The sequence below is a fragment of the Myotis davidii genome, unplaced genomic scaffold (genome assembly GCF_000327345.1).
Source record: "Myotis davidii unplaced genomic scaffold, ASM32734v1 scaffold433, whole genome shotgun sequence".
NCBI lineage: Eukaryota > Metazoa > Chordata > Mammalia > Chiroptera > Vespertilionidae > Myotis > Myotis davidii.
Genome location: NW_006293776.1, coordinates 2,547,297 through 2,565,552, shown reverse-complemented (window position 1 = coordinate 2,565,552; position 18,256 = coordinate 2,547,297).

Genomic DNA, 18,256 nt, shown 5'->3' with positions numbered 1-18,256 from the left:
AGAAACTAAAATTAAAATATCGCTGGCTGCAACGTGGAAAGTAAATGGACAGGGATGAGGTGGATCTGGTATACCAGTTAGACAGCTACTGCAGTGATCCAGTGGAGGTTAATGGTAGTACAAACCAGGGTTGTGGTGGAGGAGGAGATAGGAAGGTCTAGGTACACTTGAAAGATACAGAGGTAAAATTAATGGGACTTGACAATGGATAGGTCAGGAAGTTAAGGAAAAGAAAGAGAAGTCAAGGCTGATTTCTAGATTTCTAGCTTGACCAACTGAATGGACAAAGATATCATTCAACGAGAGAGCAACCTGGAAAGCCTAGAATAAAACCAGCTGTGCCAAACTTGCCACTTCTGAAATGCATCTTGCTAGTTCATGTCTCATTGCCTCCCAACATTCTGTCCTCAGCAATGGGAAATCTGATTTCTCCTTTCCCTTGCTTTGTGGGAGCTGCGCTGTCTTGGATAACATACACTCAGTACCTAACACAATGTCTAGGTGTGAGAAGTTAGGACAACCACAAAGTTTGATGGCACCGTCCCCAAGGCCGCTCTCACTTCTGACACCAAATTCAAGTTCAGGGGATTCCAAAACCACCTTCAGGTTGGATAATTCACTAGAAAGAAGCATAGAACTCACTGAAAGCTATTATACTTACAGTTTGTTACAGGGAAAATGATACAGATTAAAATCAGCCAAAGCAAGAAGCGCATAGAGCAGAGTGCAGGAGAAGAACACAGCGTAGGGCTTCTGTTCCCTCCCAGGCCAGTCAGGACCCATTACTGTCCTGGCATCATGTGTGACAATCTGCATTGAGTATTGCTAACCAGGGAAACTTGCCCAAGCATGGGAATTCAGAGTTTTATTCAGGCTCCATCCCAGAGACTTAATTGATTGACTGATTGTCCACATGGTTAATCTTAATCTCTAGGTCAACTGCTATATCCTGACCCTAAGCCACAATGTCAATCTTTCTGGCCTGGCCAGCCCTATTCTATAAGAATGTGGCCAGCCCCCACCATAAATCACATTGGGGGGCTATGCAGTACAACCCAAAGCCCTCAAACAAAGACAGTCCTATAAATTTCCAAAGACCTAGAGATTACCTCCCCAAAGTCAAAGTCAAAAGCCAGACCTTCTCTTTGGGCAATGCCAAATTTTTGGCTACACACAAGTGCACAGTAGGTTCTCAATAAATGTCTAATAGATGGAAGAAGTAGGGCTTGGCTGCTATGCCATATTTGTTGGCTAGATGTGATATTACTTTAAAATAGAAACTCCTAGCCCTGACTGGGTGGCTAGGTTGGTTGGAACGCTGTCCCATGCACCAAAAGGTTGTGGGTTTGATTCCAGGCCAGGGTACATGCCTGGTACAAGTTCAATCCGTGGTTGGGGCATGTACAGGAGGCAACCAATTGAGGTTGCTCTTTTGCTTCGATGTTTCTCTCTATCTCATTTCCTCTCTCTCCAAAATCAATAAAAACGTATCCTCAAGTGAGGATAAGAAAAATCAGTAAATTTTTAAAAATAAAATAAAATATAAAATCCTAGAGAGCCACCTCCATGTTTCCTCTGTACAGAGCTTAGTGCAGTGTCACATAAAATTCATAGGCCCGACTCCTGTTCATAGCAGCATCATTCACAACAGCCAAATGATAGACGCCATCAAAATGTACCTTGGCAGATAAATAGATAAGCAGATGTGGTATATACATACAATGGAATATTAAGCCTTAAAAGAAATATTCAGCCTTAAAAAGAAATAAAATTCTGACACATGCTACAACATGGGTGAACCTTGAGGACATTAGGCTAAGTGAATGAAGCCAAACACAAAATGACAAATACTGTATACTTCCATTTATATGAGATACCCAGAGTTGTCAAAGTCTTAGAGGCAGAAAGTTGAATGGTGGGTCCCAGGAATTGAGGGGAGGAGGGAATGGGGAGTTATTGTTTAATGGATACAGAGTTTCAATTTTGCAAGATGAAAGAACTTCTGGGGATGAATGGTGATGATGGTTGAACAACACTATGAATATACTTAATGCCACGAAACTGTACACTTAAAAATTGTTAAGATGCTAAATTTTATGTTACGTGTATTTTACACTGTTCGTTGGCCCCCAGACCATTGTTGGGTTTTAATTTCTTACCTGCTTTTCCTTCAACTTCCTCCCTTTTGGCAAATGCCCGTAAAGCCCTCCCCCGCTTCCCCCAGAGTGGCCGGATAAAATATAGACGATCAGTTAAATCTGAATTTCAGATAAATGAGTAATATTTTTAGCATGTCTCATACAATACTTGGGACACATACAGTATGTCCTGTATTTTCATTTGTTGAATCTGACAACCTAACACCATCTCAATATGTTTGTAGCTAGAAGATGAATTATCCACCGCGGAGTGGAAGGTATTTACTTGGAAGACCTTGTGGGTTAGGAAAACGAGCACATGATTTGTTTAGGATTTGTGTGTGCCAGGACAGCTGGGGAACCCACCTACCTTTCAGTATGCCTGTGTACCACCCCCATGAGCAGGGAATGATAGCACCCTACGCTCTGGATTTACAAAGACTCGATGAACTGTCTGCGAGTAGCAGCACCATGCTTGGTAAAGTGTAGTATCTTCTCTACTTCACTATCTTCACTATCTCACCACTTCACTACTTCACTGTCTTCACTACTTCACTATCTTCTCTGCAAGTAGACATTTTAAAATTCACTTTAGTTATTTTTTTGGACAATTTGGATTCTGAAAAACAGATAATTCCTCAATATGCTCTCAGCACAGCGCTGTTGGATTCTGTTCCCAGAACCCCTTCCTTTCCCAACATCTGACGGAAATTTTCAGTGATCATTACAGTTGATTTAATCATGACGTGTAATAAAGCTCCCTGGGCTTGTAAATCCCATAAGCAAAAGAAGCTAAATGGAACAAATTGGGTCGCTTATAAAATGAAAGATATTCCATAGGTATATTTCTCAGAGTGTCCCAAATGAATTGTAATAGCCCACAACCAGCTAAATTACTGCTTCTGTGTGCCACCCTGTTTTAAATTCTGTATTCACACATGACAGCAGCAAATAAAAACTCATGTTTAAAAATTCCCTGAACAATAGAATATTTGTCTGCTTTGTTCACTCAGTAAATGCCAGGTATTGTAAGGTCTCTTTTAGAGACTAGAATGTTACGGTTGGTGTTAATGTGGTTTTTCATCTCTTACCCGATCAGAGAGCAAGAACAGGATCAAACAGAACATGGGGAGGGGGGTGGGAAAACGAAGGCAAGTAATCCATGTAAACAAATTGGAGCCAAGCTGTTTTCTTGACTTAGAGTCTTGTCCTTTATGTTTTCAGCGAAGAGTTGCTAGCAGCTCTCACAGGTCCTTAAAAATGCAGAATGGAAAAAATATGTTACTGCCCCCTGGAGAGATGGTCTGTGTCAGCATATGCCCAAGGAAGGTGCCTCGGCGCTCAAAGGTGTTTGTTTATTTCTCATGAATCTCTTTAGCTGAAGACACTGCTAAATTTCTGTGTTAGGAACAAGACATAGAACTATCCTCTCTCCGTTGATGCCTATAATTCTTAATATTTTCACTCCTCCACTCAGGGAAAAGAGAAAGAAAATTGAGAGAATCAAGGAGATTGACTTTTAGAAATTACAAAATGAATCACCACTGTGAAGGAAGAACCCCAGAGCCCAAGGGGTTTTTATTTTCCATTGCAATGGAGCTTGTTGGTCCGAATAAATCATATCACATGAAAGCCATTTTGCTCAAGTCTCTTTCAAGGGAAAACTGTTCACAGGGTTTAGGCCTTAAACAAATACATTTGAATTCTAATGGAGGGTCATAAGAAATTAATGGAAAGCATTTGCAAACTTCTCCCCAGGTAGTATTCCCCAGTTCACTGTAGGGTCCCAATGAAAGCTGATGACTAGTCTACTACAGCCTAAGTTCTCTGCACTGGGTTCAAGTGCATCAGTGGGTTAAAGTATCCATACTCCTGTTCTCCACAGGGTGTATGAGTCTGATCGCTCCAACCTGTTCTTCCCCAGCTGATTTCCATGCGCCTGTTCACAGTCGGGAAAGACTCACTAATGTATCACCCCCTAATATAAAATTTTAAAAGGCTAAAAAAAAAAAATCATTCTCTGCTGCTAAAAATGAGGGCCCACAGACATATGAGGACATTTAAAGGGAAATGGGGGAAGGAACACAAGAGATCTGGCGTCCTCCAGTTTGCATTGCACCCAAACTATGTGGACCTTAACCAAAGAGGCTAAAGGGAGAGAGAAGGCTGTGGATGGATGGGGAGGCTTTGGTCCCCTTGTGGATTTGAGGGTGATACGGCCAGATGCACGAGCCCCAAAATCACTCTCCATCAGTCCCAGAATTGACCCTGACGGATGCATGCCTTTGACATAAACTATCTGTCCAGTTAGACATGTCCATAGTCAGCCATTATTTTAGAATATAGTTTGACCCCCAAGAGGGTCAAACACGTAACAGTTACACTGTGATGGGGGATGGGCAAGCGGAATGCCTGGAGCCACACAGGGGAGACCTAGGTTGTCAGGGCTTACCCCAGTAGCACTGGTGCCTGGAGGGGGAGAGGCGCTGCGGTGGAAAGAGATGGCCAAGGACACCCTCACTCACAGCAGTTCTTTAAAGGGGCCGCCCTACTTAGCTGAGAGAGGGCCAGGGGTAGAAATTGGATGGGGGTTCACCTCTATTTCCAAACACCCCTCGGCTCCTCACGTGGCTTTCTGACTTTCTCCTTTTCAAGTCCCTCAAATGGTGGATCCTAGAGAAACAAGAAGAATATGGTTACAAATGGAGCCAGGAATCTTGGATGGTAGATAATTTGCAACTCTTTAAAGCACTTTCACTCTCTCTAAAAGTCAATGGAAAAGAATTATACTTCCAAAGTGTCCTCCAGATGAATGAGCCACAGGGGCATTGGCTAAAGATGTTAAACTGCCCCCTACCTGTAACTATAAAAAAAAGGTACATTCATGTATAATTTTGCTCTGTCTTAATCTTGTTCAGCAATTACAGCTGATATTGAAGCGAATGTTATTTTCACATATACCACTAAAAATCAGCACTGAATTTGAAAAAGAGACCTTCTGTGCCTTCTCATGTCCACTGGTCTCTTGGTTTGGCCTTAGGGAAACACTCGTGACACTTCTGAGTAGAGAACAATACCCAGGCTTACAACTGATGTCAGCTACCAAACCCTTACATAGGCATGTTCTTCTCGTCACTGACATGACAACTCGAGAAAAGGGCACGTTTAAACTTATGCTGGTGTTAGATGAGTGAGTAAACCAGCAGCCCCTGTATTTCCAACACCCCTCAGGTCTGCCTGTGGCTTTCCCATGGCCCATCAGGCCCAGCTCATGCTGAAGTGTAAAGAGCCTGAAATGGGCTTTGAGGTTGGTTCCCCTTAAATGTACCTCAACACCCCTGCGGTGTGAACATGTGGAGTTTCTGACAAAGATGTCTCTAAGGTGAGAAATACATCACAGGACACCTTTTAGATGGAATGAGACTTGTGCTTGCTTCGGCACCACATATACTAAAATTGGAACGATACAGAGAAGATTAGCATGGCTCTTGCGCAAGGATGACACGCAAATTCGTGTAGATGGAATTAAACTTGGACTAAATGCAACATTAGGTCTATAATAATAAAAGCATAATATGCTAATTAGACTGGACATCCTTCCGGATGAAGCTGGGGCTGTGAGGGAAGCCCGGGTCCCAGATGCCAGAGGGAAGCCGGTGCCAGCAGCCAGGGGAAGGAAGGCCTACTCTTGTACAAATTTTGTGCATTGGGCCTCTAGTAGAATTATAAACTGACTTAGACTGTTAAGCAAAAGGCTCTCAGATGCACATATCAAGAACAATGATAACTGATTTTCATCATTATAACCCAGGGGCTAACATACTGAACTAGCTTCTGAATTTTCAAACAAAAAAATAGTATGTAGGTAGTATGATTTTAGTTTATCTATTTCTATATTTTAATTCTTTGAAAAATCACATTTTACTTATATAATGCTAACATTTGAGTAACTGCAATATTTGAGTAACTGTAATACATAAATACACTTCTGCATAAGAATGAATTGACTGAGCTCTGATTCTCCATATGGGAAAAGGAGGTGAAATTTGCAGAACTCCCTGAGCTTGTCCTGGTAGTGGAGAAGCTCAGTCACAATTACTTATTGGAGAGACACAGAAGAAGGAACATGTAGTCAAGATAGAACATTTTTATACCTTTGCAGGGCACTTTTCCCACTTCTCCTTTGGCCATGACTTTAAGAAGAGCTGAAAAAGTAAATAATCGACTATATTCTACCTCAGGTGCCTTCCTGGATCTTCCCCTAGTCTCTCTCTCTCTCTCTCTCTCTCTCTCTCTCTCTCTTTCTCCTCTCTCTCCCAACAGCAGATCTCAATCCAAACAACCTGCCTCAAAAAAACAATCTGAGCCAAGCAGACTCTCTGACTGGGGAGTCCTTGAACTAACCAATAGATGCTTGATAGTGAGAAATGAAACTGTAGGTAATGATTCTGAGCAGCTGAAAAGTTGGGAAGTCATGACGGACCGTTTCCCAGTGAGGCTTTGAGGGAGTGGAGACTATGAGCGAGCAGCCACGCGAGTGGTGGGGATATAAATGTATTTAAACGACAATTTCACCGTGAAGAGAAAATGCAGCCCCCTTATTGCATTTATAACTTCTTTAATAGTGTTTGTGAGCCCATACCCCCTGGGGAACAAAACGAACAAAGCAAAATAAAACACTTTAGTCCAGTTCTGAAGTTATAGTAATAATTTTGACATTTCTTACAGTATTACTCCCTGTTTTAGAATTTTGTTTTCTTTCCATTCTCAGTTTCAATATGGCATCTAGGTCTTTGGAGCAAGTGGGGTTTAAGTGACCTGACTTTGAAGAGAAAGAGGCCCAAAAGCCATTTGACACCTTTTGTCTCCTCTAATCTCCACAGCCCTGACCGTGGAGCACCTGGGCATGTTGGCCCTGCTGGCTCTCACAGCTGTGTCAGCTGGTGGTGTCACTTGTGATCTGGTCCCTCGCAGCTTGGACAGTGACTGTGGCCCTCCCTGGGTCACACGGCCTCATCTTGCTGACGTCAAAGGGCTGTGATTCACTTCATCTGCCGCAGCATCAGAGCACGCTTGCTAAGAAGTAGAACTCCCCAGAGCCTCCGTTTCCATCATGTTGACTCCTCATCGCTGGAGCCCTAAAGGAGCCCCATCAGGAAGTTCATCTCTTCCGCCACAGGCACCGCCAGGGTGACTGTGATGACACTGCCCCAGCGGGCTGCAGGGGGCTGCGTAGGAAGCCATTGCCTTCCACAGTCTCAGGTGTGGGTGGAGCAGAATCCTCACGCTATTTATGTACCCCAAGTCACCTAGATATTCCTAAAGCTACACACTGACCAAGTTTGACGTCAAGGTGGTGGTAAGAGATTAGAGGAAGAGAGCGGGTGTCTTCCCTTCATTTGTGCCGCTCTCCTTTCTACCGCTGTCCTGCAGGCTGATGCATCACTCACCTGGATTATATCATCCTGCCACCATTACTAGTCAAGCCTTGGGTCTTAGCCACAGTATTCGATGGAAAAGGTGTCATCTTCATGCCCAGAAGGAGTTCTATGCTCTGACCCATTCAATTTAGTTCCTAAAATTCTAAAGGGATTTAGAAAAGCCTTTCATCCAAGCCTGGTTTCCAAACCTGATATTGTCTCATAGGACAAGGGACTCATAGCTGAGTTTCAGAGGCAGAAAACTACAAAGGACATGATTTCAGAGGGAAAATGTAACATATTAGTTTAATATTTCACAAATATTATCCCTATTACACTATGGATAATAGATAATATATATATGGAGGGCGAGGGAGCCGGCCAGAAGTGAGAGAACTGAGATGCAGACACGTGAAGCACAATTAGATCTGTTATTGGTGGAGCCTGAAAATGAAACCCGCGATCTACCAGAGCCACTTGGGTTATCAGAGACTCCAGGTCGTGTCTCCCCGAGGCTTCCCTTTGTTTGCTTGTGGAGTTTTTCCTGAGTCTCATGCTTGTACACAAACCTTTAACCGCTTGATTTAACTTGAATGCATTTCTGTTCCTTAAAGCCAGAATATCTGAACAAGCTTTCAGTTAACGCTTGCGTATTCTGCAATGTGTACTTCTGCCCGTGAGTGCCACCAAGTCTCATTGTGTGTATTCTGTAAATGTTTCCCTAATCCAACCCTCCACCCTACTTACATCCCAATTGTCACACGGCCAGGTTGCCCGAGCTGGTCGGCCTGCCTCCAGGCTCTCCACTCCCTGTTCTTCTGCATGTCTTGCCCCGTTAGTCTTCCTGAACCTCCATCGTCACCACATCCGCTCCTGTTCAGAGACTTACACATTAGATGTCCCCCTCCTCCTTCTCACATCCAGTTGGATTTGCTTCAGTCCAGTTTTCAGGCTCTGCTCTTGTAAACTAATCCAAATTCCTTCTATGCTCACCACGCCTCTCTGGGCAGGCAGATGTCCAAGCTGGCCCGGGACCAGGAACGCTGCTGCCCCCGTCTTCTCTCACAGTGTTTACATGTCCCAAGTGATTTCGGCCCTTCCCCACTGCTAATGCAATCCCAACCTATTTCCCTAAACCCACCTCAGACCCAATTTATATGCTGTTTCCCTGAACTGTTAGTTCCTCTGGCCAATACCACACTCTCTCAGAGCTCACTTACATCCCATCTTTGAGTAACGAGTAATAGCCACAGCTAATATTTATTGAGCACCTTTTATGGGCTAGGTGCTCCACAGGAATAGCTCATGTGACCTTCCCTGCCTCCTTGGGAGGCGGGCACTCCGACATGCACATTTGACGACAGGAAACTGAGCTTCCTGGCGGCTCAGAAGCTTTCCTTCCATTAAAAAGCTGCTAAATTGATGGAGGCGGGATTAGTGTCAAGAGCTCAGATTCCAGAGGCAAAACCTGCCGTCACTATGGCCTACTGCCCCCAACTAGCCTGCAAGCATTTAGTAGGCAGGATCATGACTGCTGTGCTCTCTGGGTCCTCTAAAGCCAGCACACAGCTGACCCTTAAAAGATACTTCCTTTCCTCCTCTGACAGCTTTTCCCACTGGATCCTCATCTTTCAGACCGAGAGCCCCATGGCCTGTGCGTGTGAGATTTACTCAGACGCCGCTGAGGTTATGAGCTGCACTGCTCCTCTGCTGGGGTCCAGCCCCAGCGCGTCCAGGGGTTCCCCAAGGTGTGGACGGAGTCGGCGAGGAAGGAAAGACACGGAGGCAGTGCTCAGGTGATCATCATGGCGAGGTTCCTCTTAGCCAGGTTCCTCTCTTTATTGTCCTCTTACATTTGTATTTATACTATTTGATCTTAACCCTCTCCATTCTATTCCAAAGGTCAGGGCGTTTCTTATCTCCCTGCCAAGGTTACTCTATTGTGTAGCTTAAGCATGATTGTTCGTAGTTAAAGGAATTAATTACCCGCCTGATTTGGATTATATTTGGATTATAGAAAGGTACACCTGGGCAGGGCATACAGTAAGATTGCTGTGTCCTTGCTTTTTCAGCTGCATGTGGCAAATTGGCCTTGAAAATCCAGCGTACTCTGGACAGGGCCACCACACTCCAATTGGCTGTTGGGGTCCAGCCCCAGCAGATCTAGGGGTTCCCAAAGGTGTGGACAGAGTCGGTGAAGAAGGAATGACTCAAGACAGCGTTCAGACTGTCAGCATAGTTGGGTTCTCTTGCCAGGTTCTCCATCCAGGTCCTCTCTTTATTCTCCTGTTACATCTGTATTTATACCATTTGATTTTAATCCTATCCATTCTATTCCAAAGGTTAGGGCGTTTGTTATCTCCATTCCAAGGTCACTCCTCTACTGTTCTGTTAAGCTACAAGGAAGTAACTGAAGGAGATTATCCTAAATAAAGATTATGTAGTTTAAGCGTGATTGTTCGTAGTTAAAGTGATTAACTACCCGCCTGGCACTTAGTTAAGGGGTTTTACTGATAAAAATCCTCACCTGGGAAAACAACCTTTCTCAGAGAGGTGGTCCTTTTAAAACACATAGTGTTAAGAGTAGGAGCAAACATATTAAGAACAGTATGCCATATACGCCAGGCCCCTTGAAACATCCCTGCAGCGACTGCGTCAAGCAGCCAGGGTGGATCAGCTTCCAGCACTCCTCTTTCTTCCCACCAATGCTCACGAGGCCCTGGGTGGTTGAGGTGCCAATCACCACAGGGAGGAAGCACCTGATGCCCTCGTGGAGGAGCCACATCTCTCTCGCTGGCCATCCGCCACGTTTGACTTCTGATGTCCCCGGACCCCGACCACCACCTGGAGCTCTTGGCAATGCCAGGGCTGCACAATGTCCCAGGCATGCCAGTCCCACAGGCTTTTTACAAACAGGATTGTAGACTGTAGGAGGCAGTCTGAGGACAGTTTCCTAGCCTGGGCTTTTGGAACAGTGTTTGAAGGAGACCCCTAAGATCTCGCATTGAAGTGCTCAGCCGGCCTGTGATTTATTTGGAGAGAAGCCAGTTGCCCTAGCGGGAGAGGAGAAAGATGTGGTTTGCTGACAGATTTTAAACATTAGAGCGTAGGCCTTCAAAGGGATTTCCCCAAGGGCATTTCCCTTCCCTCTCCTAAATGAGAAGCTATAAGGATTTAGGACTGCCTTGAGATGTGGTGAAATGAGGCTCGGAGACTCAACATTTGGCTTGAGTCTTTGTGGATGGTGTGTGCGAGTTTCACAGCCCTAACCCTCTCCCTCTCCCTCTCCCTCTCCCTCTCTCCCCCTTCCCACCCACTGCATTTTGGAAGGAAAAGGAGAACAAAGCACTTTCAGAAAGGTCTCCCTAATTCCTGAGCTCGAGCTCCTTGGCATTACAAGGTCTGGCTGCAGAACTGGGGGCACCATGGTCAATGACGACACCACACCAGCGATTTTCAACCCCTGTGCCGCAAGAATTTTAAACATGCAGTACCTGCCTATTTCGTCAGGGTCACTGACCTATTTCCCCTTAGATCGTCAAATAAAAAATGACAGCAACCAACACAACAGTAGCCATCTGGTGTGAATGAATCAAAATTGTACCTTTTTTCTTTATCAGACCGGCAAGAAATATGTTTTCTTGGTGTGCCACAGAATTTTAGTAATTAGTTTATGTGATCCATGAGATGAAAAAAGTCAAAAATCACTGCTCCAGACAATCATTTAAGGATCCCCTGAAAAGCCCTGTTGTTTGTTTAATTTTCTGCCCGCAGCTGCCTGTTGAGGAAATCTAACAAAAGCGCCATGAAATCCTGTTTGATCTCAGCCGTATTCACTGCTAATCCCACAGGATAGGAACGGGGAGTTTATTTCAAGATGGGAAAAGGGAGGCCTTTGTGATCATGGTAAACACCAGACACTTCCCCTTCCAGACATGTCAGGGGATGTTACAGGTTCTGGAAGGTGCTCAGAAGGGGCCCTTCTTTCCTGTCTTGCTTGTGTCTTTAATCATCTGCCCCTCTTGCCTGCAGAGGACCAAGAAGAAAGTTCCGCAGGCCTGAATGAGTCAGGGCTGCAGGAAGCAAGCCTGGTGCTCACACAGGCATCCACTCTTCCTGCAGGTGGGGAACTTTTGCTGGGCCTGCCCTGTCTGGGGCCTAATGAAAACTGGTCTTGAACCTGTGACTTGTCTGCAGGGAGAAAAGTGAGGCCACCGAAGAAACGTGGATGTGCCCTGCTCTAAGAAAGTGTGATTCCTAGAAATCACATCTACAAGAGTAAGACTAAGTCAAGGATTAGGCAGGTTTTTCATTTTACTTGAAAAACATCAAAGGATGTCTTAAAATAGTATCTCCCACCCAAGGGTTCAATCTGATTCTTAAGAACTTGATTCCAAATCATAGAGTTTTAATGAGAGTAGGAGGACTCACTAACTAAAACTGCGCAGTCCCGAGATGGGTTGGGGAAGCAAATTTCTCAGGACAGAACAAGATTCATTAATTAACTGACCACTGTTATAATTAGTTCCCATTTAACCATGACTTCCCATGCCTGTCAGTGTCTATCCTCACATGTGGCATCAAGATCTTTGCTGGACACCCCCAGGTGGTCAATAATACAATGCAAATCAAATGCAAATGGTTGCAACAAAGTGAAACTGCATATCCTGCAAAAGATGCAGGCTTCCGTCCAACTTGGCTGAGGACACAATTTGAGCTTCAAAAGAGATTAATTTAAATATCAGAGAATTAAAAGAGGCCCTTGGGAGAATGGGTAAAGTTCTTTAATATTTTTTTCAAAAAGTGACCCTTTCAATAATTATGCAGCAAAAGTCAAATATGAAGTAAAGGGGGGAGGAGGGGGCATGCAGACTTGATTCATTTTCTGATTTAAAAAATTATCAAATAATTAAAATTATTATATAAGATTCTGGCAAATGTAAGATAAATACTAACTTATTTCTACATATTTCATATTTAACAATAAAATTCAAACAATAGTTTAAACCATTTATTGTGGAGTTTTGGTTCTTGTTTGAAGTGATATCTCTTTTTAATATTTTTAATATCAGTTATCTGTGGATAATGAGGACTACCTATGGTTCTTTATCATCACATGTATATTATTTATTTAATACTCACAGACACTCTGTTTCTTAGACTGAACAGCAACTAGCACCATTTTACAGGTAAGGAAATCGAAGCCCCAGGAAGGCAATTTGAACAGCAGCACAAAGTTAGTAAATATTGACTTCAATTATGCAGGCCGAGAAAGCATTCTTATTTTGTAAAATAAGAAAATTATCTCTCTCAGAGGTTTAGTGGCTAACCCTTGGCCACTGGCTAGTAAGATTAGCCATATTCAAACCCAAGACTTCTGACTCCCAGATCAGGCCTTATCCTATTGTACCACCAGCTTTATTTACAGATAAAAGCAGCAAATGATGATATAACCAAGACTTGGTTACATTCTATCCACCAGGTACCGTCCTACGTGTTCTGTGTTCTTGTCATCCATTTCGTACAGTAATCCCATGAGATAAGTGCTAGGCTTTGTCGCTGTTCTACAAGTGAAGAGACAGCATCTCAGGTTAAGTGACTTGCTCAATGTCAAACAGCTGGCAAATGACACCGGCTGGAATTAGAAGCCATGTTTATCGGTGATGCTCTTAATTGACACACGATTGCGCCCCTTTTCAGGAATAGATCCATTCCACAGAATACAGCTCAGGATCTTCACCCTTAACCATTACAGTTATGCTCTCAATGCAAAATTTATGATATTTTCTGGGGAAAATTGCCCTGGAGCTCTCTTTCCTCAGCTGGTTTATTGGAGAGGAGAAGCCTGAAAGAATGACACAGGACAGTTCAATTTGCAGAGCTGTTTGAGAGCAGGGTTGGCAAATAAGATTCTTCCATGTCAGATGGGAACCCTGCTGGATTGGTAGAGACTTCTAGAATGTAGCCTAAGGCCTAATCTGAGTTCCATGGCAAAGAAAGGCGTGGGATTTGAACAAAGCTGCCTCGAAAGGGGAACTGGCCCACCCAGGAGCCATGTATTTACTCTGTGACCCTCAGATGTAGAGCCAAGGTAGGGGCACTTTAAGATTCAATGGATTCGTAATGATTATGTTCTGTAATATGTCATACCAGGACGAGCACATAGGCTGCCTGAGACGGTAGGTGGGAGCAGGAGGTGAGCATAGAAATGTCAATACAGTGGAATCTTGGTTCTCAAACTTAATTCATTCTGGAAGGCTGGTCGAGAAGCAATTTGTTCAAAAAACAACAGATCATTTTTTTCTAATTAGAAATCATGTAAATTGAATTAATCTATTCCAGACCCCCAAATGATTCCCTGTTTTAACCTTTAGTATATACAGTACATGTCTAATGTACTGTTTAATCTACAAACAAACACTTCTTACATTTATGGAACCCTCCTCTACTAGCCTTAAAGAAATCACTTCCAGCACTCCTTCCCGGGTGTCCTTCAGGCGGTCAGCATGCAGCCTCTTTGCTTCTTTACAAGTCATTGACTCTGAAATGCTGCCACTGGCTAACAACAGTTTTTCTACCTCTTCAGTTGCCTGTGATCATGGTTTCTTTCACAACATTGACACTCTTGATGGCCTCTTTGTGCTAATCATCCATTTTGCCAGCAACAAAAGCCAAAAACCACAAAAATATTCACAGCACAGTTTCCTGAGATGTTAACAAGAGGTGCAGCGGTTCTCAACCTGTGGGTCGTGACCCCTGAAAATACATTCTGCATATCAGATATTTACATGATGATTCATAACAGTAGCAAAATTACAGTAATGAAGCAGCAACGAAAATAATTTTATGGTTGGGGGTCACCACAACATGAGGAACTGTATTAAAGGGTCGCAGCATTAGGAAGGTTGAGAACCACTGGAAAGGTAAACTGACTCATACTGGCTCATGCTTCTCCTTTGTTTGTGGCCTGAGAGATGCTTTTTGCCATGCTGATGTATCAGCATGAAAGGGATGTCAGCTTGAGAACCTAAGTTTGTTGAGACATTTTTTCCAAGAACAAGTTGGTCAAGAACTGAATTGTTCAAGATGGGAGATATTTGAGAACCGAGGTTTGACTGTACTCCCAATTCAAAAAAGAAAGAGTTATAGTAACAATTGACTATCAGATTGGGTTTTAAACCATTCTCCATCAATTAATGACAACTTTGAATTGCTAATCATTCTTCTAAAAGCCAGCCAATCAGCAGTAGCTACACTTCAGTAACACAGTTAGTGGCAGCATATCAGCCAATCCCTGACCACTCCTGCTTCTGAGAAGCCACCAATCTCTGAGTGCCATGCTTTCCCAAACCCCACATAAGAGCATCCATCTGCTTTCATCAGAGGGATTGTGGCTTACAAACACGGTTGCTCCTTACTTACTTAGTGAATAATGCATCTGCTCTTTGTTTCAGACATAGAGGGGTGGCTTCTTCCTTGTCCAGAGGAAAAAGCCATCTACAATAATAAAAGACAAAGATGCTAATTGACTGTACCTTTGCTATGCCCAAGCCACGCCCACCAGACAATCAGAGCGACTATATGCAAATTAACCCAACCAAGATGGCGGCCGGCAGCCACAGAACTGGAGCAAGCCAGAGACTTGGTTGCCCTGGTGATAGAGGAAGCCAAGCTTCCCGGCTGCCCTGGCCAGCTGGGGCCTCTGCAAAAAGGCAACAAAGTTTCAATTATAGAAGCTAAATAAATCCCAGATACCTGCTTCCAGCCAGCCCCCACTGGGAGCTTGAGTGACTGGGGGCTGTGGCCAGCCTGAAAACAGCCATCAGCCCCTCATCCAGGATGGCCACACCCTCATGGTGTGAGGATCCCTGCTGGGGGCTTGGCCAGCCTGCAAACAGCCATCAGTCCCTCACCCAAGCTGGCCAGGCACCCCAGTGGGGACCCCCACCATGAAGGGGCTGTGGCCAGCCTACAAACAGCCAAGAGCTCCTCACCTAGGATGGCCACACCCTAATAGGGTGAGGGTCCCCACTGGGGGCCTTAGCCAGCCTGCAAACAGCCATCAGCCACTCACCCAGGCTGGCCAGGCACCCCAGCAGGAACCCCCTCCCTGAAGAGGGTGTGGCCAGCCTGCAAACAGCCCTCAGCCCCTCACCCAGGCTGGCCAGGCACCCCAGCGGGACCCCCACCCTGACCCGGGACACCCTTCAGGGCAAACCAGCTGGCCCCCACCCATGCACCAGGCCTCTATCCTATATAATAAAAGGGTAATAGGCAAATTTACCCTAACAGAAGAGCAACTGGGAATCACTGGTCACTATGACACACACTGACCACCAGGGGGCAGACGCTCAATGCAGGAGTTACCCCCTGGTAGTCAGTGTGCTCCCACAGGGGGAGCTCTGCTCAGCCACAAGCCAGGCTGACCACTGCCAGTACAGCAGTGGTGGTGGGAGCCTCTCCTGCCTCCTCAGCAGCACTAAGGATGTCTGACTGCAGCTAGGCCTGCTCCCTACTGGCAAGTGGACATCCCCCGAGGGCTCCTGGGCTGCCAGAGGGATGTCTGACTTCCAGCTTAGGCCCAATCCCCCAGGGAGTGTGCCTCCGCCAGCAGGTGGTCATCCCCCGAGGGGTTCCAGACTGCGAGAGGGCACAGGCCGGGCTGAGGGGCCCTTCCGCGTGCACAAATTTTTGTGCACCAGGCCTCTAGTTGTTATTATATACCTAAAAAGATAAAAAAGAAATCTTTATCCAACACACATAATGGAAACAGAAATACTCCCTCTCCTTTTGCCTTAAAAATATGAGCGAAACCTCTAGTATTTTCAGGAAGTGGAATTCTGTTGCAGACTCCATTGTGAGGAAGGAGTAATCACTGTTAGATTAAAGTGTATGTTTAATTCATTTTAGATTGAGTTAAATTGGCACTTCACTTGTAAATACAATAAATTATATTCTTCTTTGGCTGTGACTGATTGGCCAAAAGTACCTGCAGTGATTAAACACAGAGCAAATGCATCCATAGGTGAGGTAAAAATAGAGTTCAGATGGTGAAAACCTCAACTTACTCAGCACATCTGAGCCTGGCACAGCAAGACTCATGCGGTATCTGTTTTTATTAATGGATTTCTATTTCTGGCTTCTTTTTCTCTTCCTGCTTTGGTAACATTAGATGTATGGACGAAATCTAGATATTTATTCAGAAATAGGTACTTTACTACTGATTAGTTGATACAAACAATAGAACTAGGGCCATTCTAATGTTAAGTGAGTTTTGAACAAATAGAGTTAGAAATCCAATTATCTTTTCATAGAACGCTTTTGTGTAGAGTCATTGTTAAATAAAGGGGGAAAGCCAGCGGGAGAGTTGGAATAGCAATTTCTCCCGCCTGCAATAGGACTTTGGAGAATTTCATCCCGCACATATTTAATCCGTTCATAATGGCCTCCCCCCTGTGGTCAGCCCACAAAGATCTCTTCTTTTGGATTTCTCTGGGAAGTGGGGCAGAGATTCAGGAGCGTATGGCTTGGGTAAGAAACTAAAAGATGAAACACAGATCCTTGCCCTGGGCAAATGGTTTAGAACCATTTCAGGAAGGAAGGAACAGCGCCCCTCCCCTGGTGCCCCATCTAGGGCCTTCAGAGCTCCCCAGAGGTGACAGAAGGTAGAAACACCTGGCAGTGGTTCCCATTTGCCCGGCCTTGGCCTTTGTTCAGCCTTAGCCCAATGCCTCCCAAACACGTGAATCTCCTTGGTATGTGATTCGTGTTGGTTCTGAAAAGTAAATGCGGAGAGTGAGATTCAGAATTTTCACAAAGATTGCCGGTGATGCCTCTGCTGTTAGTCCAGGACTCTGAGTAACAAGAATCTAAATTAACCTAAGCCTCAGTTGGGACAGAGTCTTCCTTTTGACTCTCAGCAACGGCCCTTAAAGGCACAACCAGGAGGGAGCTTAGAGACCTGCTGCTCTTTGAAAGTGAAGAGCCATGTGACCTTGGCAGGTTCCTTACCCTCTCCCTGCCTTGTTTTCCAGGAAAGTGTGGTGATGAGGATTAATGAAATGATGCTTACTACAGAGCCTTATGCAGGTTCCAGCAAACGGAGGTTTACAGTTGTGAGTCCATGAAACACAGAGTTTATTCTTGTATCATTATTTATTAATTACTGTAGTCTTTTCCATATGAACAACTGTAAGCTTACTTTTGCCCAACCCTGTGTTCATCATTTGCTTGTCATCTGGCTCCAGTCGTCTTTTTTCCGATGTAGACATGAGTCATTCTGAGGTGAAGAATCTCGCTCTGACTCAGCTTGCTGGTGCCAGAGGCCCAGCAGAGCACTGAATCCTCACTTCCAAGCAAAAGCCCTTCTGCCGCTTTGTGTGAGAGCCCATTGCTGACTGAGAAAGCTGCCCCCAGTGGGCACTCAGCACCCTGCGCTGCCCCAGCCTCAGACACCCACGGAGCAGCTGTGGCTTAACCCACACACCCAAAGACTTTTGAGGTCCCGACAGCGCAAGTCTGCTGCGATCACTTATGAAGATCACCCAGATAATTGACTTAATTGGGAACAGAGAGCGTCTCAGTGCAACCAGCCAAAACGGATCAGCTCTCCTCAGGGTGGGATGCAGAAGTCGTCAGCTCTCCAGGGAAGGGCTTCCTCCCCTGGGAAAGCGATGGACGCCCCAGTGGAACGTATAG